Genomic DNA, 25,882 nt, shown 5'->3' on the forward strand with positions numbered 1-25,882 from the left:
TTATGCATGCAACGCTCGCACGGCTTGCAGGCTCCATAAAAAACAGCGCTTATCATTCGCTTTGCTGTCGGCCATTTTGGAAAAGCGTTTTAGCTTAAGCGCCCATTCTTTTGGGCGCAAAGTCTCTTTCACCCTCCCACTCCCGCTTCTCTGCGATATTTTGCGGCCATTTTGTTAGCTTAAAATATTCCTTTATGCGCTCATGATTTTAATGCGCTTTGGCCATTTTTATGAAGCCACCACCATGCCGTAGTCACCCGCCGACTGACTGGCCGTCATTTTGTTTGAAATTCATGAAGCGCATCGCGGTTTTGTAAGCAGAAGACTTAAGCTGCCCCTTACCAGCGGATTTTGGCGAGGGAAGTGGTATATGAATGCAAATGCAATGGCCAAGCTATTTAATTATGTATTAAATGTTGCAGTTTGCATAATTAACCAAGTGCTCTGGGCATCCTCTTCAACTGCACTTCAGTTGCCGTCCATAGAGTACTTAACCCAAAAGTTTGAACCATTTTTCTGGCACTGAACCCATCTGGTTGAACGTTTCATGGTGTTGTCTTTAATGTGACAAAATGAGATGAGTTAACCATTTAACGCTTCGATTCGACAGGCCCAGAACGTGCTGCCACAGAAGCATCCAATCCCCGCAACCTGTCAGCCATTGTTTATTTATGTTGAGCAAACGCGACTGTGTGCGTTGCGTGTGAAATTGTCACGTCAACGACAACCAGAGAAAGTCAAAAATACGGCAAGACATCTTGGCCATTGCACAGGGGAAAATAGAGCTGTGTTGAGATAAAGTTTGATCGATTTTCTGCTTAAAGTTTTTTTTATGGTGAATTGAGATTTTTTATATAAAGAGATTCTTTTTGGAGATATTTTTAAAATGATAATTAATGGCCCGTTTAAAGGAATTTTTTTCGTGTGCAGCGTTGCCTTATGTCATTCCACTTCTGCTGGTGGCTGGCACCTGCCGTTTGCTTTGACAAGAAATCAAATTAACAGCCCACAACGTCTTGGTGCCTTGATGCCTTGGTGAATCTTTGCTTTCCTTGGCAACACCCCCACCCCTCTGCCACAGTTTTGAAGCCCTGTTCAGCGTGAAGGCTGCCATATAGTCGAGTGTTTCTAGACGAGTCTCTCGCATTACTCATACGCCTCGTGTTGCGGCCCCGAGTGGATAACCTTCAAGTGGTTCCCTTTTTGTGGGTATGTGCTTGTGTCGGTGCTGACGTTGTTGCTGGTGTGGGTGTTGGTGTTTATATATGCGTAACCATTGACCTGAAACCATAGGCAAAGTGGCACTAGCCCAAAATGACTAGCACTCTTGTCCCTCGGCCCTGGGGCACATTTGAATGCATTTCCCCGAGAGCCCACTCGGCACTTAGAACAAAAACAGGATCAAATAGGGAGTCAGACGCTATCTGTGCATTCAGTATTGAAAGTTTTCGGATGTTGGTTGCGAGTGTTTTGCATTTTTTTTTTGTGCCTTGACCGATGCCAAATGGTTGAAATTGTTAACTTTTACATTTAAGGAGATTACAAAACAGGGGCCCTACCTACAAGCACTGGCGGGGTGGAAAGGGGTTTTTGGCGCCGTCAGAGCGTGGGTCCTTTATTCCAAAGCTGATCCTGTCCATGTCAGGCGTGTGCAATGCCTGTCAGCCTTGTGTCAATCATTTGCCACTGCGCCGGGCTTTAGCGTGAAGATAATTGTTTTTTGCCGTTCCCGACTGTGTGTCCTGTGCCCGTTTTAAATTATTTTGTCTCACTTTGTGCGGCTGGTGGAAAAAAACGGGCTCCACCTCTCTGTGACAGTGGCTTAATGGATGTTGGGCTTCGCTCTCTATTGAATGTGACATCAGAAGGACAATTCCATTCCCCACACCATCATCCGGATCCGCATCAGTGTCCACATTTGCACCGCGAATCCCCCGATTGCTAATTGCCACCGCCTATTTGAGGCCAAAGCTAATTTCGATTAGGAAAAGCCGCAGACAGCATCAGAAATTTCTGTTTGGTTTTGGGTTCAATTCAATTCAATTGAATTTGCGGTCGACTGGTAAAAACTTAAATAAATTTCCAAAAAAATCAACTTGTTTGTGGGAATACTAATAGCGTCAGCTCATAGTGGCACGTTTAGGATTTAAGCTTAGATTAAAAATTTACGGAGAACTTGAATATTCTGTGAATATTACTTTCCAAGAAATCACACACTTCTAAATCTTTATTAGATTAAAGATCGTGGAAATATTGAAAAAAACTATTTTGAGTAAGTCTATACCAGAATACTACATATAAAATATTTTATTTTCCCAATAAGTAAATATCACCTAACGTTCATTGATTTAAAATGAATTCGATTCGCAGTTAGCCTGTAAATAAATAATTCCGTAAACAATGTTCCGAAGCCGTAAGTCCACTCCAAAAGTTTTGAATTTATTGGTAGCTCAATGACTTTGGCAGAATCGGCGGCAATGAGTGAAAGCATGACTGATTAATTTAATTACGTGCCACGGGGCGGATGCTGGTCGTTTCAGTGATCCAATTGAAAAATATTTTATATTTTAATTGAATTTCATTAAAATGAAATGTGCAATTAAATTATCATTGGCAGAGGGCTGTTGACGTGGCCTAGGCATGCCAATTGATTTGGCGACGCCAGACAGCGGCATGCCACATCCCCCGACAGTGACGGCATTGTTGTCGCTACCGCGCTTGCCTGGCATTGTTTCTGTTTCTGCCACTGTCTGCGCGCATCATTTGATAATTAGTTGCAGTGGTGCCATCAGTTGGCCAACAACCGAGTGTGTGTGGCGTAAATATACACACAAACCTGTATCAAATTTGTTGCATGCAAATGAGGCAACAATAATAAGTCTTACGATGCGAATTTCATGTCGGTTATTAGCTGTTTTTGTTCGAATTTTCAATATTTTTCACATCAGCCTACCTCAATTAGGTACATGAAATACCGAATAGAATCCAGCATCCTTAGAAAAGGGGTAGTTGCCTTTCTGGGTAAAGCCGAGTCTACACCATAGAATTATGTGCATTTTTGCAATTCAATAAACGAAGCCGTAAATTCCAATCGTGTGGCATGCAGATCCGCCCAAGGAGGCAGGCATGGGAAAATGGCACGTTGACAGGAATTTGTGACTCGGGTATTGAAAGCCTGCGAATATTGGCCTGGGAACACATGCTGTGCCGTCGGCCACTTATCACCCATTTTCCATGAATTGCGTTCCAAACAGGGCAAGCAAACTTTCACAACTCTATTAAATTTTCAAAAGCACCTCGATACGGTGTTTTATTTTGGGATCACTTTTTCAAATTTATTATTTATATTGCAAGTTTATCGCACAGACCCACACATAGCCCCAAAACGAATTTTATTAGCCACACAATAATGGAGGCACTTTTCCTCACTGCCCTCCCCCGTTGCCCCGGCTCGTTGACAGTTTGAAGCCTTTGAGGGCCAAGTCGTATTGTCCTTAATTGCTTTTTAAAGGCCTGGCAACCGACCGAATCAAGTCACCACCCACCAACCTAGTCTGGCATCCAGTTAGGTGGGCTTCTGGGCGGAGATCAGAGGGCAGGCTCCCATGCAACATTTGTTTCAAGCAATTTACTTCAACATAATCATATTAAATTTTCTCCACCTACTCGTTTAGTCCCGTCCCATTCCTTGTAGAAGTCCTTTGCCGTTGCCTTCTGTGTATGGGCGGGTACATAGTTTTTGTCTAGCTCTTGCCACCTGGACTTCAGTTTTTTCCTCTGCCTCTGGAAAATTATACTTAAAAGCTGGGAGCGTCCTCCGCACACATACACACACATGCGTCTCTCACACAGATACAGGCTCACATTTTGTAAGCTGCCGACTGACACCAACAGAAACTCTGGCACACAGTTGCAGGGCATTCTTTTTCTATAGTTGCTCTGCGGCAGGGCGGCCAACGTTGTGTCCTGGCTCCGACGATGACTTCTCTAGAGTGTTTGTTTCTTTTTTTACTTGCTACTCCTGTTCCTGTTCTGCCTTGCCCAGGTCGTTGGCTTTTTGCCTCACATGGGGGCGTTTTCATTTCCTTGCTGGGAGTTGGCTAACCCGGCGGCAATTGCAAAGGCAACACCAGTGCCATCAGCAACATGCAACATCCATTGCTAACTTCTTGGCTCTGTCGGAGTAGGACAGAGACCTACTGTGTATTACAGCAATTATAATTCCATTCTAATTTTACTTCTAATAAAGTAAAAGGCCTTGCTTTAACGCTGCGGTGATTATGCAAATTGTCTGAAATTCATTCGGCACACCCAATATTTTCCACAATTTGTGGCTCTGGCAGAAAGATTAGTTAGAACTCAGCCTTCTTGCAGCAAACTATGAATAAAATAATCTTTCTTTTAATCGGTAGGTTCAACTGTTATATCTCAAAAGCATTCTAACGTACATTTTCAGTGTACTATTTGGGAGCAGTAGCACGTAAGGGATGCAAAAATTGCAATAAAATGAGTGACTGGCCAGTTTGTGCATTTAACCAACGATGTTACTGCATCTTTAAAAACTCATGCGAAATGGAACAGACCAATTGCCATCTGCCCTTGGTATATGGTAAGTGATTGTTTTATATTAATTTAGTAATCGTAATTTTTCACTCTCTTTTTAGAGTTTAAAATAATGAAACACTTTGGCTTGTGTAGTAAACCTGGTGTAAAAAGGTGCAAGGCTTCTACATTAAAAGAAAAGCTGGGAAACATAGACGGCGGCCAAGTTGAAATATTTTCTTAACTTTAATATTTTCAAGATGTATTTGTATGTTCATGGTGGTTGAATTCTTGCCAGATAAAAGTAGTTTCTGTAAAGTGTATTCAGGTTGAACAAAAACGCTGATGTAAAGAAATGTATTCGTAAAAGATATTTTATTTTATTAAATCGGTAAATTTAATTTCAAAAGAGCTTTCCTTTGCGGGAGTACGATGTTAAGAGCTCGTGGTTACCCAACAGGACAGAACAGCCATTAAAATGACTCGTTTTTTTGCAACCTTTGCTTTTAAAACAAACAACAACAACAGCAACATAAAGAAGAATTGCACCAAGCTTATAAATGGATAAACATTTATTGCAGTTTATTGAAAAATTGGCGGTTATCGTACACAGAAGCCGAAGCCAATGGGGGGAGTATGTGCGCGACCGTTAAGCGTTTTAATTTCACACAAGAGACCCAAAGTTGAGTGCGCTACTGCCATTCGAATGCGGCCTATAAGATTGCAATAAAAATTACCATAATTAAAATATTATACGAAAACAATGAACAAATACTACCTTTTTACAAATAGGATTTCTACACCTTAGCTTAAGTGAACATAAATAAAAATTTATTTTAATTATTGGGTAAGTCCTCTAGGTTTGAGTGGCAAGTGTGGCGCATTATTCGTTGCCTCACGTTATTTATTCATCCATTTATATTTGTGTTGCGTGCCTGCAGTTTATGGCCACGCAGACACTCGACGGGGCACACGAGCTGCAGTAAATTAAGTCGTTAATATCTTGTTTATCATGGCCGACCTCTACGGCTGCAGTTGCTGCCGGTCGCTTGGTCGCCGGTCGTTGGTGACTTGCTTGCTGGCCATATGTTGACCCAGGTCGCAGAGCACGCCACGTGACTATGCGCCAGTTAATTACATGATTTATTCTCATAAATATATGCATTGAGCTTGATTTATGAAATTAATTAAAAATGGATTTACTGCGGATGCGCTTGCCGCGCCGTCATTATGCCAATGCAGCGTAAAAATTTTGTTGCATAACCCATAGGCGCTCTCATAAAACAAACACACACCGCGACTGTTACAATGTGCTAATCACTTTATCACTTGCAACAAATTTAACCAACGTTCCCACGCACACCAACACTCACTCACACACACACAACACACATAAGGATAATTTCATTTTATTGAGCCAGGCACGAACACACCGCAAGGAAAAAGAATATACCCTATGTATGTATGTGTAGGCAGAATCATGCTGCCAAAGCTGGCCTCCAGCCACAGTCAGACATAGCCTGTTTTGGCCCAAACCCCCGTCTTGTTTGCCCCTTCCCATACCCTTACTCGCTAACTAATTATAACTGTTTTATTAGCAGTTCGCGTTGGCAACTCTAGCAGGAGCCGTTCGCGCTCCACTTGTTTCATTTACACTCGCTGGCTGAATTACTTTATTAGTCTAATTAAATGCGCCACTTGTAAGCAAAATGGCACGCGGCTGTGAGAGAACCGGGCAAACAATTAATGAAATTAGCAAAAGTGTTTTTTGGCCCATGCCCGCGCATTGTAGAGATTTCTTTTGGCCCAGTGCTTAGGGCCAGCCCTCTCCCTAATTAGATTAATTAATTGTTCAATTTTGGGTTCGATGCGTAAGGGAGACATTCAGAACGGCAGCCATAACCTCAGCCAGCTGCAGATGCTAATTTCAATTCACACGAGTAGTGGCACCCAACACCTGCAACTGGATGGCCCGAATCCGCCCACAAAACACGACCGCATCCAATGCGACGACATCAGCGATTATGGCTCTGAAACGGAAACGGGAACCGCCAGAATTGCGACATCCAACACAAACACATGCTGTCCAGGAAAATATACGCGAAGCCGGAGGATTATTTTTGCACCGTGGAATCGCAAAGTGTCAGGCCGGCATACAGACTGCAGAACCTCTGGCTAAACGTAAGCCAGGACACTCTCTCTCACACGTGGCATTGTAATTCCCTTTATTATTTTTTGGTAGCTGTCACTTTTAAAATATTAATAGGTATGTGTGCCAGAGAACCACTGTATTTTTTGTAATGCCAAAATTTTTGTTCTCAAATTTTCTGGGGGGTCCCCTTTAAAATTTTGAAAACTGCATGGGGATGTCTATAAGGCCCCCAGCGATGGCTATATTTTTTCCAATAAACATCCGATTCTCGAGAGGAATACCTTAAACGAATGGTAGGACGATTCTCCATTGATCTGCATTAAAATGCAGGAAACAATTTTTTTTTGGATTTTTATCCCATTTTCTGGGGATCCCCTTCAACATTTTCAACACTGCATGGGCACGTATATGTGGCCTCCAGCGATGGCTATATCTTGGCCAATAATCATCCGATTCTCGAGCGGAGTACCTTAAACGATTGGTAGTATTTTTCTCAACAAACATTTATCAAACTCATAAAACGAATGTTTACTAAATATTATCTAGTTAGAATAAATATTTCTATATAGAAGACTAATTTTTTAAGGACATCATAATAAATGTTACAATTTCTCCGACAATAATGCTTCTCTTACATATTATTGTATTATATTAACAATCAAGTCAGGTAACTTTACCCTAACATAATCTCACACTTTGAAATTGAAATACAACAAAGCTTTGGTAAACCCAGAACTTTTTTAAATCTACCCAAAACTTCCGTTTGCAGAGAGGAAAGGTGCTGTATTTGGCAATGAAATATTTTTGATAAAACAATTTTGTGCCAAGGAGCTCCTTGGCCATGGAAAACTCGACAATGCTCCGAACTATGTAACTTGGTTAATCCTATTGATTTTGATTTGCATACAAATTAGAATCTGCACAGCCACAGACAAAGTGCTCGAGCTCCACTGGCATATGAAAAGTGGAAAGGGAGAGGTGTAGGGGAACCCAAGAGCTCCCCAGGCAGTTGGTTAGCAATCTGCCAAAGGATTTCAAACTAAAAACTGCCAGGATGCTGGAGGTGGCAAAGCAAAAAAAGTGTTTAACATGTGTACAACCATATCCGGCAGAGAGCTTAAGCTTCTTACGCTCCGGCATTAAATTTCAATTTAAGCTGGACGCTTCCAAGGCGAAAACCAGGGGGAAAATGTCTAGGTGCTTGCAAAGCGACGAAGTGAAAATGCTTTGTGAAACAATTAGCATCTTGCTTAATTGTTGGCAGAGCGCAAAAGCGATTCGAAGAGTTCATGTGGCATACAATTTTAAAACATTCAAGTGGAACATAAACCGAGCTTTGGGGAGATGGAATGCCCGGGCATATGTATTTGTTTTTTGAGTGAGTGCACAGAGCTCCTAGAAAAAGTATGAAAATGAAATTTAATTCGGTATAAATTGCTTTTAAGATCCTTATTTCGTGTGAGCGTTTTAATTTCCTTTAATATTTTATTATAGACCGGTATTTGCATGAGTAAACAGCATATGGTGGGAAGTAGGGAACTCCGCAGCAAGGAATTTCAATTAAGATTAATTCGCGCATGTATTCCTGGCACCTTGAGCTTGGGTTGCCTGCACAGTTGAAGAAAAACTCTACTAGCTGGCAGCAAAAAACAAATTGTCTTGAAAAGGCTATAAAGCTGAGAAATTTAAAAGGAATAAAAAGATTATTAACACATTGCTTTAAATTGAATTTTAAGACAAAGATAGCTTAGATGGATGTATTCTTCGTTAAGTATTAATTATTTGATGACATTGATTTTTTGGCAAAGTGTATCTGTCAGGATACCTGGTTGGCAGGCGGCATCAGGGCACATCTGTGGGTGCAGTTCCCTTTTTGGCAGCAGTCACGGTTGTTTTTCCCACTCGGCTGCACTTTGGGTCACGCCTGAGCGGCGATGCGTTATGAAGATGGCAGCAGCATCGTCGAACGGGGCAGGCAGAAGGCAAGACCAGCTTGAGCGCCACCAAATTGTGCCACTTAACGGGAAGCGGCAGAAGCCAAAGTAAAAACAGCAAGCCAAGCCGCAGCTCTAAAGGCAAAGAACAACAGCAACAAATTAAAATAAACTTTAATCAGGGTGGGCAAACAAAGGCGAAAAAAACGATGGAAAAAACCAAAATGTAAAAAAAAGGCGTAGCTGTGGCGTACTTCTGAGTGCCAAAGTAAATGCCGGCAGCGTACTAAGTGCTCCGTTTCATCATCGTCATCATCCGTGGCACCTCCTTTGCCATCCGTCCTGGTTCCGGATCCCGCCAGTCTCCCGTCCCAAGTTGTCATCAGCTGCAGCAGAAGCTGCATCACCATTGATAACTGGAGTGCTCGACGGGCAGTAAATATTTTTATTCGCATTCGCTATTTTTATTCGCTTTGCGCAGCTTTGGTTTTGCCGTTTGCCGTAGCTGTTTTCTTTCTGGGCTGCCCTGTTTTTGCTTATGCAGCCGGGCCTGTTTACGGGCCAAGTCCTTGCCGTTCGTCTATTTACCAGCACTGCAGTTGTTTACTGAGGTTTCCATCATCCGTTCCCTATCTGTGCTACTCTGTTTGTTCATTAGCCGCTCGGCAAAAGCATCTAGTAGCAGCAACAGTAGTAGCTACATCAGCAGCAATGGCAAAAGAGTGGCGGCAACATTTTTACTCGTCGCTTGTTTTATGCGGTTTCAAATAAATTGCCAGCGAGCATCATTTCCGCTTCCCCGTTCAACGCCTTTGGCCACTTTCCACCAAAACTCAACCCTCAAGTCCGTGATTAAGCAGCAACATTTTTGCCCACTAAGCTCAAAATGCACTGTTAAAATAAAAAAAATATAAATTAAAACCTAAACAACAATTTGTTGTTCTAAAACTATAATATGGCACGATTTTTGAAAACTTTGCTTCAAAAAAAAAAACAATAAAACATTCCCTGTTTTAAATCCATATTAATCTCAGTGTAGCTTGACTATTCCTCTTTGGTGCTCTTTGGTGGCACGGACATCCTGGTCACCTCACATTCCCATCGCTGCAGAAAAGGATACAGCGCAGCCCTTCACTTTTGAGTTGTGTTACTATTTATGGCTCACACTTTGCCTGGCCGGGGGTAACGACTGTGACTCAAGCCGGCTCTGAAAAGGCAATTAAATGATTATTTGTGCTTTTACTTCTTCCCCGTGATTTAATGACGTTGTGGAAATATGTTGGCTGTCTACCCGGAATCCTGCAGCACAAACTGTAATGAACAAAAAACAATTAGGCCAAGATCCTGAGCGCCCCTGGAAGGACTTGCTGGCTGGCCGGCCTAGAACCGCAATTAATATTAATTTCAATGGGGTTTTATGTGTTCTACTTGAATGCTTCACCCACATATATCATAATTAGCGGTGGGTCCCTCTTCTAGCGCTAAAATTGTTTGGCATATGGCGGTGACCTTCAGCCCAAAACTTCGTTCGTTCGTAAAAAGAATGGATGTGGAAGAAGATGCGTCCATAAAATTTGCATACAATTTGGAGCTGACTGCTACCTTTATATTTTTTCTTGAACAATTCCCTTGTCTGTATCAGAAGGTTTTTACATAATTCTCCACTTTGTGATTTGGGTCGCCGGAGGATAAGGGACTCCCCAAAATTCCGACTTGATTAATGTCTCGACAGAATTGGAAGAGTGACTAACCAGGCAGAAGTTTTGGTATTCAAGTACCACTTCTTGTCGTATTTATCGACACATACCTTCTTCTAATGACAGTTATTGAAATTAAAATAATCCAGAAACTGTAAGGGAGCGGGGTAAAACTGAAATTAATTGGGCAAACTTTGATGTTTGCAAATGCGAAGTGCCCGAATACTTGAGATGACTTCTCAACCACAAAAGGGCAAACTGCAATATCGCATTCTGCATCAAGGCAACTTTCATTTCAATTCAGATATTGATAAGATTATTGTCACTTGTGTGTGTTTGCCAATATATCTGTGTGACTTGTATAATAGTCCCATTCAAGTATGAGTAAATAAACAGGGACACGAAGTCAAAACGATGCCAAAGTAATTTGCACTTGTAGTTACCCCTATGCATTCTCCAATTCCAAAATATATTCTTGTGTGCAATTGTGTAATTTCAGGTGTTTCCTGTGCGTCTGTGCCTGCTGCTTTGCATAATTATTATTATGATTGCTTAAGTTTTGGTAATTTGGTCATGCACAAATGCAATTTGGTCCAAGTCCCCGACGAAATTACTTGATGCAAGCAGACACATTTGACTTGGTAAATAAATGATTCTGTAACTAATTGCTAAATATTAAGCATAATTTAGCAAAATATACATTGATCTACTTTTAGATATTCAAATTATCAAATTTTATTGTATATCTGGTTGCAATTATTAAAATGTAAGCAAAGCAAGAAGATTTAAAATGACCCAATAAAACATTTAGCTAATTTCCAAGATTTTATTTTATTCATAGATTTTTCTCAAAAACCGTTTTCAGAGTCCTAATTTTTTTATTCCTTATTAAATATGGGCTACCGAACTTTAGACCATTTAGATGGGATAGAACCTAACTTTGGGCAAAGGAAAAAAGACAACTTGGCTTGGCTGCCAAAACCCTTGGCCACCTGCTGGGAGCCATACCCTAATGGCCGCAATGTGCGCGACCATTAGTGAAACATATGGCCTGCCAGAGAGACGGACCGGACCTTCTTTGGGGCAAACTTTTTTGCGCTTCGCCTAAACGTAACTTAATTTTTTGGCTTTGCCAGCGACTGCGGGTCAAACCCAGCTTGTTACCTGACTCGATGCTGCTCTACGGGGTAATTGGTCCCCGGAGTGCTGTAGCTACTTAGAGACATCGTGTGGTCCAAGCTGTTCACTGCTCGCTGTTGGCCCTTCTTTTGGCCCCTTTTCTCCTACGAGTGTCAACCATCTAGGCATATTTATGGCCCAGGAGTGGCGATAAAAAACGCTAACCGTTTCAGCTTAGTCGGCAGAATAACCATTTTTTTTGTTACTTTCGAAATTAGCGATTGCACTAAATTTTGCTCGGAAAAGTAACATGGTAAAGTTTCATGTAATCGAGAGTTACAAATTATCGCTACTCAGACAGGTCCTTAAAGTTTTAATGCTCGGCACTTAAAGTGGCGGGAATCGGAAACCGAAACGGCAGGGGAAAACCAAACCAGAGATTTCCACTTAAGTGAAACTCTAAGATCGCTCAGGTGTGGCCATGTGTGGGCCAACTCAATTTAACGCCCAGAAGGCAGCAAAGTAGCAGCACAAATAAAGACGCACAGCATTCCAGGGATTGCTAGCTCATAAATAGTTAAGTAAGCGAAATGAAAAACAAAACCAACTCACAGCGCCCCACTTCTGGGCCTAAAAAGGAGAATATATATTATACCAATATGTATGTCTGTATATGTGGGCAGGAAATGGCACCGAGAACCCAAGTGCCCAAAGGTGCGCTCCGGGTTAACAAAAGGTTCAAGCGAATTTTATGCGTTTGTCAATAAAAACCCGAATACACACAGGACCAAAGAAGGTGACCCAAATAGCAAAAGCAAATCGGGCTAAGTGTAGGCATATTGACCTTCGTCAGCAGAAGGCCAAAATCCTCAGACTCCTTCGATCCTTTTGGTTACCTTGGCTCCCTTGGCTTTCGTGGCTCCTTGCACGCCTTGAACTCCTTGGTTCTTCCAATTCCCAATGGGCAGCCGGCAAAGCAAGCAATGAGAAAATAATGCTGAACAGAGTGGAGAGTATGTGGAGGGAAGTTGGCCATTTAGCGTATGGGTATGTCGCAGATAGAGGACTGTGATTTAGCGGCCCTTCACGTGCGACGATTGCTTTGCAATTAGCGCCATTTCAGCATTTTCCTTCTGTCGCCCCTCTTGTCGTTAATTACCCGACACCGCTGCAAGTGAAGGCTGTCCGACAGTGACCCGCCCATCGACGACAGTTTTGTGACCCATTTGTGTGGCGGGTCTTGGCTAATGGCAAAGAGGCACTCATAAATTTGGCACATGCCGAACAACGGGGCGCATACGTAACGTCTAATCGTATGTGAGAAAGCTGGCTCCAATTAGACGTGTCGTTTTCAAGTGTCCTCCACACTCATCCTTGTCCTCGTTTTTGCAACGTGTTGGCTCAGAGGGAAAAAATCCAATATACATGTTAAAAATCTCTACAGGGTATAGGAAGAATAGGCGAACTTTAAATATCTTTGAGGTATGCGGTTGCAAGAAACGAAATCTAATTAAGTGTTTAGTATTTAGAGTATTAATATTTAGAATATCCTTTGCATTGCAAAGATAAGAAAAATTTTTCCCGTGTAACATGTTGAGAAACCCTGTGCCTAACGAGCTGAGAACTGTGGGATTTAAAACAATGGCTCCGAATCCTGCTGTACAATGGCCAAGCGAAATGGCCGTGGGCTCTGCCACTTCACAAATGTCAACACATGCAGCAAAAATAGAAACGAAAATAAAAAAAATGTGAATATAAATTTTGCGACATTGAGATCCGGAGAACAAACGCAAATTATGGAAAACAAAAGGAAGTCCCACATAAGCATTTGTTTACATTAAATGCAAAGAGAAATAAGGCCGAGCCTTCGGCAATAAATACGCAAATATAAAACGCCACAGGATAGCTTATGTCCTGCCTTAAATGGCAGTCAAGGGCACAGCATACAAAGCAGCTAAGCTTTCAACAACTCAAAAAGTTATTAGGGATTTAATATTAAACGGCAAGTATCCCACATGCTGATACCGAAAGACACGCAATGGTGTAGAGTAAATTATGTGAGTGACTCGCAACACATTCCCGGCAAAACAGCAAATGGATTATGGCTTCTTTTAGCTCTAATGGTTTAATTGGGCCGATGGCCAAGCGAAAGGGCGTTGCGACAATCGCAATTTACGACAAGTAAAGTCTGTCATGCAACAACTAGTTCTTGGCGATAGGTAATGACTTTATTCCGGCACTCCCAACCAGCCTAAACTCCTCTCGGACAGGCACTGTACAGGAGGTCAGCTGGAGATTACATTGCGAAATGCACTCTCCGAATGGCATTCAGCAGAAGTGTGAATTATAAACACGCAGACCCTAATAAGCAACAGACGTGGTGTGGTCGGTAGAGCGTGGAAAAAAACGTTGAAATTCATAACGATAATAATCAGCAGAACGAGCAAAAAAATATGCTAAAAAATTGTTCAATTAATATGAGCTCCCTTGCTGGGTAGAGCTGCAAAAAAAGGACCAAGCAGCATGTAAAACGTTACTAACGCGCATAATTTTCACAGAAACACACACATACACTCTGTTAATGCCATGTAATTAAGCGCATGCTAAAAAGTATGCAACAATAATGTCCTGAATCCTGGGCGTCGACATTAGGTGCTTTAGAGGGAGCTCTGCCAGCTCTGCCAGTGACTGTAGTTAGTGCTCCGACCACCATCCAATCAATAATCGTGCTGCGAGGCGTGGCACGTTACTTTAATTGGAGCCACGTCAAAAACAGGCAGCCAGAGTGCGGAAAAAATCAAATTTATTTTGAAGCAAAGCGTACAAGTGCTGTTGGCGCATGTGCCCGATCAATCAATCTGCCTCAATATCACGCATTTGTCGGTTGTCGGCAACTACACGTGCCGCAAAAAGTGAGTCCGTAATGTAATGTTGCCAGAGCTAAAAATACCCAAAACATCGATTTGACTTTACAAAATTTATATTTTATGTTGGACCCAAACAATTTCTTGCTTCAAGCCTGCAGGGGGCATTAATAAATGCAGACTACCCACACTTTTGTTCTGTGCAGTTTAGCTAGAACCTAATGTACAAGCCTGTCCCGTGGTTAGCGGTAACGGTCTATTGTTTTCTGTCATTTTCTGGTAATTTATGCAAATATGCCTAGGGCTCGATACGAAACCTAGCAGTCAAACATACAAGCTGGACTAAAGCACACAAACGCACACGAAGATGTAAACTATTTAGCAAACATTTGCATAAACATGGGCGTGTGGGTGTGTGCTATGGCATAATGAAAAGCAGAGCAAATATTTGCACACTAACAAAAGTAAGTCGCCGGCAGCGGAAAAGAGTTGAGTTATTTTACAATCATAATAAACATTGGGACAAAAATGTTTTGTTATTTTGAGGGCGGCATGCGCTGCCACGTACTCATCTGGTTTTTCATTTTCGTTATATGACTGCTCCCGTCAAGTCCAATAAATTTAATAACACATGCTAAAACCCTAAACAGACCCGCACACGCAAAAGAAAAATAAAGGCGAAAATGCGGCGCCTCAAATGGGTAAAGTACAAGTTAAATAGGGTGCAGCATGCGATGAGCGGGCGAAACATAAACATTTTCCATTCAACTTAAAATTGTTTACAAAATAATGTGAAAATGGCAGCCAAGCATGTGTTGGCTGTCGCGGCACCCCCCCCAAATTTCCCTGCACCGCTCCAATCCCCTACCCTCTGGCCTAGTGCGTATGTGTGTTTTGTATCAAAATGGCGATAAATGTTGCTAAGCAGGAGCACCAACATCAACAAACACCGACAAAGGTTTGTGTTTGTAGGAAAATTCGCGCCAAAGCTGTTGGCTCTATATCCAGGATTCTAGATGCTGGATCCTGGATCCTGGTTGCAAAAGTTACGCCATAAGTTCAATGCTTTTTAAATACCGAAAAAAACAATCATTTTCGAAGCGGTCTTTGCAATATTACGCATACGTTGGCTTACTGCACAAAATGGCAGCAAGCCGATGGTGCGCCCCGGGAGTTTTATGACCCGTTTAAGGGCAACATTTTTATACATTTCACGCGCACACATAAATAACGATTATGCTGCAGCCAACGGAGCCGAAGGTTTATGACTTTTGCCCAAGAAGATTGGCTTGGCAGCGGCTTGTTGCCCTCGAATTGCTTAAATGGCTTCATTTTGCGGAAAAAAATGTCAATTGACAGCTTGTGAAATAGATGAGTCTAATTTATGTGCTTGGAGGGAAGACCGCGGAAAATGGAAAAGTTTCATGCTCATGTGTTGGTTATGTTGGTGTGCTGCGCAAAGTTTCCGGTAAATTAATCCAAAGTGTTGTGGTCCAAAGGCGAAGTCAGTGGCAAAGTTTTGGTTGAATTGCTCTAAATTCGAAGACAAAACAGTCATGACAACAGAACCGCCGCACCAGCAGATGGCATCCCCGAAATTGTCGCTGGCATCTGCGGTTGTGTTGCTTTGCAGGAGCAATTTCTGTTGCTATTGGTGCAGACACCGAGCAACAACTACCGAGGCTTCGTCAGCGGAACTGCGGAGAACACGCACTCGAGAACGTTGAACTGCAAATGTGTTGTCGTTGCTGGAGCAATCTACACCCGTACACCGAGACATGTAGATGCCCTGGCAAAACCTCAAAGTTGCACTATAGTGAAAAGTCAATTGCATTTTGATGTCGGCAGCCCGAGTAACAGGAGCCACATTGGCAGGAACTGAAGCCGCAACCCATTTGCAAGGCAAGCTCTTCCATATAATCAAACAATATTTAATTATTTATCAAAGTAGTGTTTGAATGCTGAGATTGACTTAGCTGATGGAAGTCGAACGAGCCATCTTAACCAACAATTTTCATACGGTAACCAAATTTGCTTTTGACAGAACCATATTCCCAACTTTGATTAAATTTAACTTTTAGGCAATGAATACTAGTTTAAAGCAAACTTTAGCGGTGATTGGCAAGGGAACATATATAAATCTGAACCGTACATGTATGTATTTTGTGATGTTGTTTCTAAACAAATGTTTGTAATTAGAATCAATTAAGGTGTCAATAATTCGATTCATAAAATAGTCTAGGTTCGCTGAAAGCAAAATGCATAAGCGCCCAAATTAGTTAGTTATGTATGCGTTTTCCAGATGAATGGCTTACAAATTGAATTTTAATTATATCAAATCAATTTTGGAATGGAAATTAGGAGTTCACAAATACATGAAGGCACTGCGTGCTTTGATCGCACCCAAACCACTATAGAATCAGGAAATTGAGTTTCGAAATTTAACATAAATTGAGTAGCCAAAGATTTCAATCAGCTTCCACTTGAACTGCTGCAACTTTACCTATTTCGTATCGCTTTACATTTGACTATATCTGGAGTACATAGAGTTGCTCCAACTGGTGTCGTGTCAACACCTTGTCAAACTTTCCCGTCAAGTGTGCCAATTGCTAGCAGGTGGTGACAAGGACTTGGGTAACTTACTTCTATTTCAATGCATGTCAACTGGGAGTGTCAGTTGCCCTTTTTGGCCACGATGCGCATAAATGAAAAACGTGCTCTGGTGCTGCGAACTCGACTTCCTACAGTTAACTGTTTCATTTTACCTTTTTTGCAAAAACTTTATGTTTCGTCTCCTTTCCTTTTTTTTTTTGGGAGCAACTTCCCTGTGCAAATCATGATTGACATGCGAATTGCTAGGAAAGTAGGAAAACTGAAATTTCTACTGACTTTGTTTGCATTTCGTTACTGCTACTCGCCTTGACTATGAGAGGTCTTTTTCATTACATTAAAAAACGTAACTTGACTTTAATTAGGCGGCAGTAACGAAAAACAAGTTGACGAAAGTTTGTTCAATTGATTTTGCAAGTAATTTTATAAACACATTTTAAACACACAATTTGGACGAGACAAAAGTTGTAGTAATTGAAAATTTGAAGTTAGTCTTACAATCTGATACAAGTAATTTGAGTTGGCAATTCATAACGAAATTCTTACTACTTTCCATAGAATTCAATTAGGAACTTTCCCGTCCAAACCAGACGAGCCAACTCAACTACTGGCACTGGCTTGTTCGACACTCGGTCGGTATTGGCCTGTAACCATTTTACGGATTTTCATTCATAACATGAACTTTCTTAAAGACTTTTCACAACTAAATTCGGTTTGGGCGCCATTGTCAAATGAATAATTTAGTTAGTAAAGCATGAAACTTTTGACAGCGGTCAAGAAATTTTCATTTGAAATTTATTGTGTAATTTTATGATGACAAATTAATTGTGCCCCCCGCCACTCAACTCAACTCAAGCTATTCTCAGCTGGGCTTGCATTATTAAAGGACGTGACTGAGGAACTAGGACTTCATTTATAATTCCAACCTACGGCACTGGCACCACTCAGTTCGTTATCTCCCGAGTGCTCTGCTCAGAATCGATTCCACTTCAATTCACGCCCCACTCAAGAACCTGGCTTGTCATTTTTGCATTCGGCCAGCAGTTTGAATTATTGGCAGCATAAAAACGGTGACAGCCAAGTGCGTGACGTTCAGCTGCACTGCATGTTTGATGCGTCGAGTGCCAGTCAGCCATTCAGCCATTCGGCTTGGCAGCCAGTCTCCCTCGGTTTCCCTGGCTTTTCCAAGCGAATTGCCGTCCATTCAATCAGTATTTCAAGGATTTGAAGTGACAATCATAATGCAGTCGTTGCATTGGGAATTCGCTTTGTATCTGGCAAATGCGGCGAGAAAGTAAAGGAAGTGAAGCATCTGAGCAGTGCGCACAGAAGTAGGCAATAGAAAATGGATGCCGCAGAGCATTGAATTGGTTTGAGATTTCCGTCCCGGTAACAGGTAATTGACTTACAACACTTGGCACTGTTAAACTGACATACTTGACTAAAGCGAATGCCCCAAACATTCCAGTTTCACATTTCTCATAACTCTAAAAATACAAGCCAGAAAGAAAAGAGCATAAGAATGTGAAATTTTTCAAAGCAAAATAAACTAAGTCTGAGTTTATTTGCACTTTATCTTACCTAATCTACTTAAAGCTTTTCACAAGAAAAATAACTCATACCAGAAACAATTTGAATTTAATAAATTTTGTATAGTTTTGGTATATAAATTCTCAAGTTCATATTTCCGAAAACATGATCTTCATTTGAACATGAACTCTCTAGTAAAGTGTAATTCGTGAGCTTTTTTTCCATGTACTTTGGTTGAGGTTCTGTTGCGCTTCACTTCAACAGGCGAAAGTTTATGGCCAAAAGCCACAGCCCACACGTCCCGCCACCCACAAAACCCCCACCGCAAGCCCCCACTTTTCTTTTGCCCCTGAAGCTCCTTTGACATGCCGCAAAAGTGACCTGAAAGCAGAAATTGCACGTAGCCAAAACTTGTTCGTACTTTCTCATAGTCGAATTTCAGTTTTCCTTTTGTTCTACGCCGGTTCCTCCTTTTTTATTATTTTCCTTCTCCTTGCTTTGTGCATTTTTGTGTTAAGTTCTCTCTATTATTTGCTCCGACCACATTTTTCTAGTTTTTGCACGTTTCTACTTTATTACCGACCATTCTCTCTTGCCCAGTTTTCGCTTTTATAGCCTGGCCAACAGAAAAAAGTGGCTCCCGCAAACAACAGAAGCCGTCAGACAGACAAACTGCGGTCAATATGGGCCAAGATTGGCCTGCATCTTGTATCTTGAACCATAGCTCTGAGCCCGGCAATTTCTAATTTCGAACATTTACAACAATATAATGTAATGTTTGTTTCCAACCACACGGAATGCCGATACTACATACAAGCAAAGAAACTTTATATCGATTCGGGGACCAGAGGACACAGAAACTGTGCACACAAAGGGATTTCACAAAAACCAAAAAGTGAACGACAACACTCTGCCGTACATAAATCAATGTGGGCCACCAGCCGGAGTAGGGTTTAGTACAAGCCTCGGCCCATGGCAGGCCAGAGAATCAGAGCGATTACTTATGTCAGCACAAAAACACAAAGCAGGACAATGGATCTAGTACAAGTAGTACAGTGAACTAGGTTGAGGTGAACCAGGTGGGTGGGAGTGCCATTAGCAGCATCCTTCGCCCAAGAGGTCAACGAAGGGTTGAGAGTGCTTGAGGATTATGCAGTTTCGGATGCTCTTCAGTGTTGCCAAAAATGATGGGCCAAAAATGGCTAAAATAAATGTGTTGTATGGGGAATCCATGTTCTAGATCTTACACATTTTGTTCGTTTAGGAGTATCATTACTTGATTGGTACACAGTTCTCCTCTAAAATTTTCAAAATAAGACGAAAAGGAAATTTGAAACTTAATTTAAAAGCATAAAGCTTCATTCAAAAAAATTGGTTTGGCCAGAGCAGCAATCCCGATGCACTCACTCACTCAACAAATGCAAAAGCATTTCGAGGTAAACATGTTGGCAAAGTGTTACAAGTGTTGCAAATCTCTTCGGTCGCCTCGGTTGCGGTTGGACTAAGCCGATGCTCTATCCTGGGTGCTGGGGGCCTTGGAAAGGGGCTTGGAGTCAGCCAAGTGTAAGTCCTTGGCTTAGGCGAGCCAAAGTTGGCTACCGATCGGAAAGTAGTTTGCATGACGCAGTGCTGGGATTATAAACAGTTTGACTTCTGGCCAGCCATAAAATACGGCTCTGAAATGAGCAAATCAAAGGCCTGAGCACAACAATGTTGGGTCAACGGGGGTTGAGTCATTGCATATTTATAGTGAAAACAACTTTCTGGTGTCGTGATTTATGAACGTTTCAACTTTTCCACCTTATCAGCAAAAGTTTCATCCGCTCCCGCTTCAAATGCCGTCCCATTCTGCTTCGCCCCGTTTTTAGTTTCCGACATCCCGGAACGCAGTCTGGCATATGGCTGCGTAGGTGAGGACTTTTAATATGCACACAGACCCAGCGAGTCCCATCATCCTCCAGCCCCTCCAAATGGTTTCGCCAAGGGCAAGTTGCGGGCTGAAGGCATCTAAACTTTGGCGCACAACAAAATTTCGTAAAGCATTTTATCACGTTACGCTTTCAGTTAGCTATAAAAATGCATTCACATTCTGCTTGGCTGGGTCTGACATGCGCCATTTTGCCGCCAACTCCTATTCCCACCTATCCCGGCCCCGGGACCTATTGGCCCTAAAGTGGCCTATGTGGTCTATAAAAATTATGCCCCCTAAATCGGGCAACGTTGATGTTGATAGTGTTGTAGACAAGTTGATTGGGGCCGTATTTACCCTACTCAAGCGCTGACAGCACCACGCTAAGTAAACCTTTTCGATTTTAGTACAAGAATCAATACAACATATAGAGAGTCCTTCCTATTATATTCTTTAAGGCTACTCCTTAATCGCGATATTGGAAGTTAACTGAGTTAATTTTTAAGCACTTGTAATTATTTTCTTCTTGCATTCAACCTGAATTAATCTTGTTACCCATTCGACTATTTAATTTCGCAATCAATGGAACTAACTTCGTTGGAGTTCTTTACTCATCAACGGCCAAGCAGCTTTTCATTCGAAACAGTTGTGTGTTTAATTGATTTAAATCCCTGGTCTGGAGCAGACACAACTTCTGGTCATAAAAGTGAAAGCGCAAACACAATTATGTATAAATATTGAACAACAATAAATAAAATATCAAATTAACACCGAAACAGAGGCGAGCTGCAGTGACAGGTGCAGGAAAGTGGTTGCAGTGGGCTAACCTGGCCACAAATTGTTGTTAAACAAATGTTTTCGGGTGCAAAAACGGCAGAAGCCAAATAAATTGCAATATTCATGACAATTGTAAACACATTCGCACACATTTAAATGCAAATACGAATACAATGTGAAAGTTTGCGTTTCCTTTGTGTGCATACAAATTATGTTTTGTCAATTGAACGCTGCAAGAGCACAAAAAACATACACTATATGTATGTGGGAGCATTCGATATTTAATTTCTGCTCTTTTGCAATTCCGAAATTTCCATTCAATTATGCGATAATTAAATATTCATGTCTACGGGCCAACTGTGGCAGAGAGCACTTCAATATTTTATAGTTTTTAAAATATTAAAAAACATCTGTAATATTAGACCTGAAAACTTCAAATTAAGTCTGAAAAAGGGTGAAATGAAATGCAAAGGGAATGAATTTGCATTTTTTATTAAAGTTCAAAACCAATTAACTGTGTTGCGATTAAATTTTTATTACTTTCATCTCCTTTTGAACCAATAGTGTCCAACATTCGATGTCACATTACCCTGGGCATCAAATAGTTGTTGACAACGGATATTTTGGAGGGCTACCACCCGTCGTCGTTAACAACTCACTCCCAGGACCTCAAATAGGTCCTGATTTTGTTTACGCCCCGTGGAAGCAAACGACATAAATTGGCCCCTGCAAGGTGCAAATTGCCAACAATAAATTGTAATTAATGATTTATGGAGAGGTTGTCATTTTCGTTTCCAGCAGGCAGAAAATATATCAGTACTCGGCTGGCATAGAACTTGTGTGTGTTTCGTGTATTTGATACAATGAACAATACGGTATTTGTGCTTCGAATCCTGTGAATGACACCAGCAATTCCTGGGGAAGACTAATGTGTCTTGTGAATCATAAATATTTCAATTAAGCTGCGGAATTTCTACTTTTACCATCGACATTTTGTCGAGATTGATGGTGCTGTTCTCGGGTGGGTAAGGGGGCTGAACTGTTTCAATTTTAAGATACGGTCGTGTTTTGTTTGCATAAACACAATTTCCATTACGGTGCAGATTTATGGATATCCCTTGCTCCACTTGCCAGTAAAGGTGTATTATCAGCCAATTTCCCAAACGCAGCGCTCACTTCTAAGTACTTGGCGCTCATCCTGGATCCCTTGGCTTAATGTGCTCGTTTCCATGCAGCTAGTTGCTTTCCCCGGAAAGTTTTTTCCCACTTGGCTCCTTATTGTTTTCTTTTTTTTTTTTTGTGGGGGTTCCTTATCGAAAAAGCAGTGCAAGAGCCAGACCGAACATTTACCGAAAACCAAATATCCACCCACTCGTGCGCCCAATCCGCAGCCAAAGTGTAAATATGTTGGCTTGCAAAGCCCTTTGCATTTTAATTAAGGCGCCTGCCATGAGTGTTTGCTTATTTAATTGCACAATCGGAAAAACTTCTAGGATGATTTTTTGTGCCTCGGTGTTTGCCTTAACACGACAACCTTAAATTATTAACTGAAGGGAGCTGAGCCTCGTAAGCGGGAGTGGGGAGGCCAACAAGAAATTCAATTTCGTAAAGGCAAACAAGCCAAAGAAGCGGCAACGAACTCGTACAATTTTTGGCTGCATCTTCGGAAATGTGAGTGGCGGGGCGAGGGTGGATGTTGGATGGAGTTTCGACGATGACGGTAGCAAATTGCAGGCTGCATTTTATATGTCCCAAAATTACAGCCTCCGATGAGTGTGTGCATGAGTGCGGGTGTGTGCGAGTGGGCAAACATGAAAAATATATCAGCCAGAAAGCAGAAGCTGAGTAGTGGCACAGCACAGAAGGAGGGAAAGAGGAACCGGCGAACGAAGACCGACAGCGCTGTCGTTCCCCTTGTCGCTGGCATCATTTTACGTCATTTATCACAATCATGACATGGCAGGATGACAGCCTGCAGGCCAGCAGCTTCAATTGCTACCGACGCCGAAGAGGAGCTACCACCATGCAGTCCAACTCGGCCCGCAACAGAAGCGAGGCTCAATAATCAGGCAGTGCGAGCCATCGCGAATATTTTAATACAATTTGAAACTTTGCCAACTGTGTTCCATCTCCATGTTTGGTTGGCAATCAGGTACGGTGGACGGATAATTAAGAATTTTACCCTTTGGAAGTTAATTAAGTTCTGGAAAAACTTTTTTCTTTTTTATTTTTTCCATCTGATAAAAGTTACGTATATGTAACATACTTTGATGCATCCAGAATAACCAATCTTTAATTGTGATTTCTTTTTATTATTGGAAACGATTTTTAATAAAATTCTTAAAAGCTAAATTAAGTTTAGCTCTTACTTAAAGTTAGACTTTACATGAAAATCATACCCAAACTTGAAACTCAAAATCCAACACTGCGTATGCGTAATATACGAAACCTTTGTAATTATGCAAGTCCCTGGAGCGCATATCAAATTCTGATCATTAATTTATGATTCTGCTTCAATGCTGGTTGAAACCATTAGAATTGTGCTGAGCCCAGTCTAATATGAAATGAATAACTCACTGATTTCCATGACTCGGCAGGTCATGTTGCTTAGTTTGCTAAGGGAAAACATTAATATGCAGATTGACAAGGTACTGAGTTGGCCTGGTCTTAGGTCCACAGCCGATGGCAATATTTTGTAATAATATTTATACCATTTTTCATATTTTTACCATCCCCTTTAGTGCATCCGTATGGGACGAGATCCCAGAACGAAAAGGGAGGAAGCTTAAAATAAAAGCGAAAGAGCACCACAAATAATACAAATAAAAAACTAAGCTAATGGATATGCAAACAACTGGCAAAAGGGACCGGACAGGACGCACAGTGCTTGCAAATAGCAACGAACCGTAATGCATCTAAATAAACACACAAACAGACAGTAGCAGAAACACTGGCGCAGACCTACGGAAATGCGAAGAGGATTCGGAGTGGGTTTAGTTCGGTTTGTTTGCCATGCGTTGGGGATCGCAGCCCCTTTGTTGCTCGTTGTCTTTGTGGTTTATGCATATGCACAATTTTTAATATTTATATTTCATTCTATTCCAAAATGCAACACTCACACAAAGACAGGCACACCCCGACGGTGGACAAGGGAAACTTGGCAGTAACAATAATAACTGAAATAACAATGGCTGGAATAGCAGGAGCAGGCTTTATAATTGCTGGTTATACAACCACAATTGCATCTACACGTGTGTGCTTTTATGTCTGTTTGTGTGAGTGTATGGCCCATACATGACACCAATTTATATTACTGTAGTCCAGTGACCTGACCCCGAAACCAGCCCTCTCTGCAAGTATTCGCCCAAGTGCGGGTATTAATAACCAACGAATGCTGTTGATGTTCCCCTGTGGTCGTGGCATTGCCATTTGTTGTTAGCCCCCTTGTTGCATTTATTCAAATTTATTGTGGCACGTTGGAGCTGTAGCTGTAGCCGTAGCATGCCATTTGTGTCATATTTACAAGGCGCCAGCAGCTAGGGTGTGGCCCAACAATTTTGTTGCACATTAGAATAATCTGTGGAAGAAATACTATTGAAGTCTGAATTACACGAATTACATGCCACAAATTCCAAATTCCTGTCCGCCCCAGGCAGTGAAATATGCGAAATGCAACGCCTGCAGCAAGGCAGTAAAAGCAGCAAAGCAGCAGCTCAGAATCAGTTAGCCTGACAGTTTAATGAAAAAACTTTTGCCATTACTTAAAGTGTCCTAAATGGAAATGATGACGACTTGCATATTAATTTGGATTTTATCTGACCAGGGAATGGCCATAAATCTTCATTGTGGTTGCCAGAGGGGAATTTTTATTTCATTTCCTCCAAGGAGAAAAGCAACTTTTGCTTCAGGCCATTAATATTTATAAATTAAATAAGAACTAATCTGTGCATTTACTACTGCAGTAAATAGATTCAAGTAAAATCAAAGAAAAGCAAGAAACAAAGGACCCATGCCAATTTAACGTTCAGGTGGAGCATATTTGGGAATTTAACAGAACCGATATGGGTAGCTGAGGTATGCATGCCACAAATTGGAACTTAATTAAAGATGCACCAGAGAGGCATTCCTGCTGGCACAGCAACAGTTCCAGATATTGCAGATGTTGTCCTTACCCAGCCCAGCCGAGGAATAGCTTTGTGCAGTTTCAGTCATTAAATGCTGCCTGGCCGCCCTTGGACCTCAAGTGTTACTTTAGTTAGTACGCCCCCATGTTGTCTATACAAATTTTACTCAGAACAAATCGCTCTGGGCGGGTAAGTGGGTGGTTGGTATGGTGGGTGGACAGAGAGGGTGGACTGACTGCTGATGGTGTTGCAGAGCTTTTTAATTTTAATGAGATCTCACTGGCTGACTACGTGCCGGAGCTGGTGTTGGTTCCTGCCCAGCCTGCAGCCACGCCTTGGCACTAATTGAGGCGGCAAAAAATGTTTTCCTCTGACTCCTGGCCCTCCCGGCCTTGCCCTGATGCCCTCCCACCCCTCGCTCGGCCTTTCACAACTGGCGGTTTCTAATTACAAAAATATGTATATTTAAAGCGTTTGCCAAAGATTGGAAGTGAAAGGACAATGCAAAGAGTGCTTAACAATGTCTGTCAGCTCTCAGTCTGAAAATGGAGTTGGCAAGTGTCATCTTTTAGCTAACGAGTCTGTCTAAAAGCTGAATGGTGTTCCTGAGAAAATGACTTTAAC

The 25,882-nt window shown here is 41.7% G+C and overlaps 1 pseudogene; it reads right to left on the reverse strand.

Moving 5' to 3' along the window:
- Positions 1-3,613: 3,613 nt before the first annotated feature.
- Positions 3,614-4,224, reverse strand: LOC26515491 (annotated as a pseudogene).
- Positions 4,225-25,882: the final 21,658 nt, after the last annotated feature.

This window comes from Drosophila ananassae, chromosome 2L (genome assembly GCF_017639315.1).
Source record: "Drosophila ananassae strain 14024-0371.13 chromosome 2L, ASM1763931v2, whole genome shotgun sequence".
Classification (NCBI taxonomy): Eukaryota; Metazoa; Arthropoda; class Insecta; order Diptera; family Drosophilidae; genus Drosophila; species Drosophila ananassae.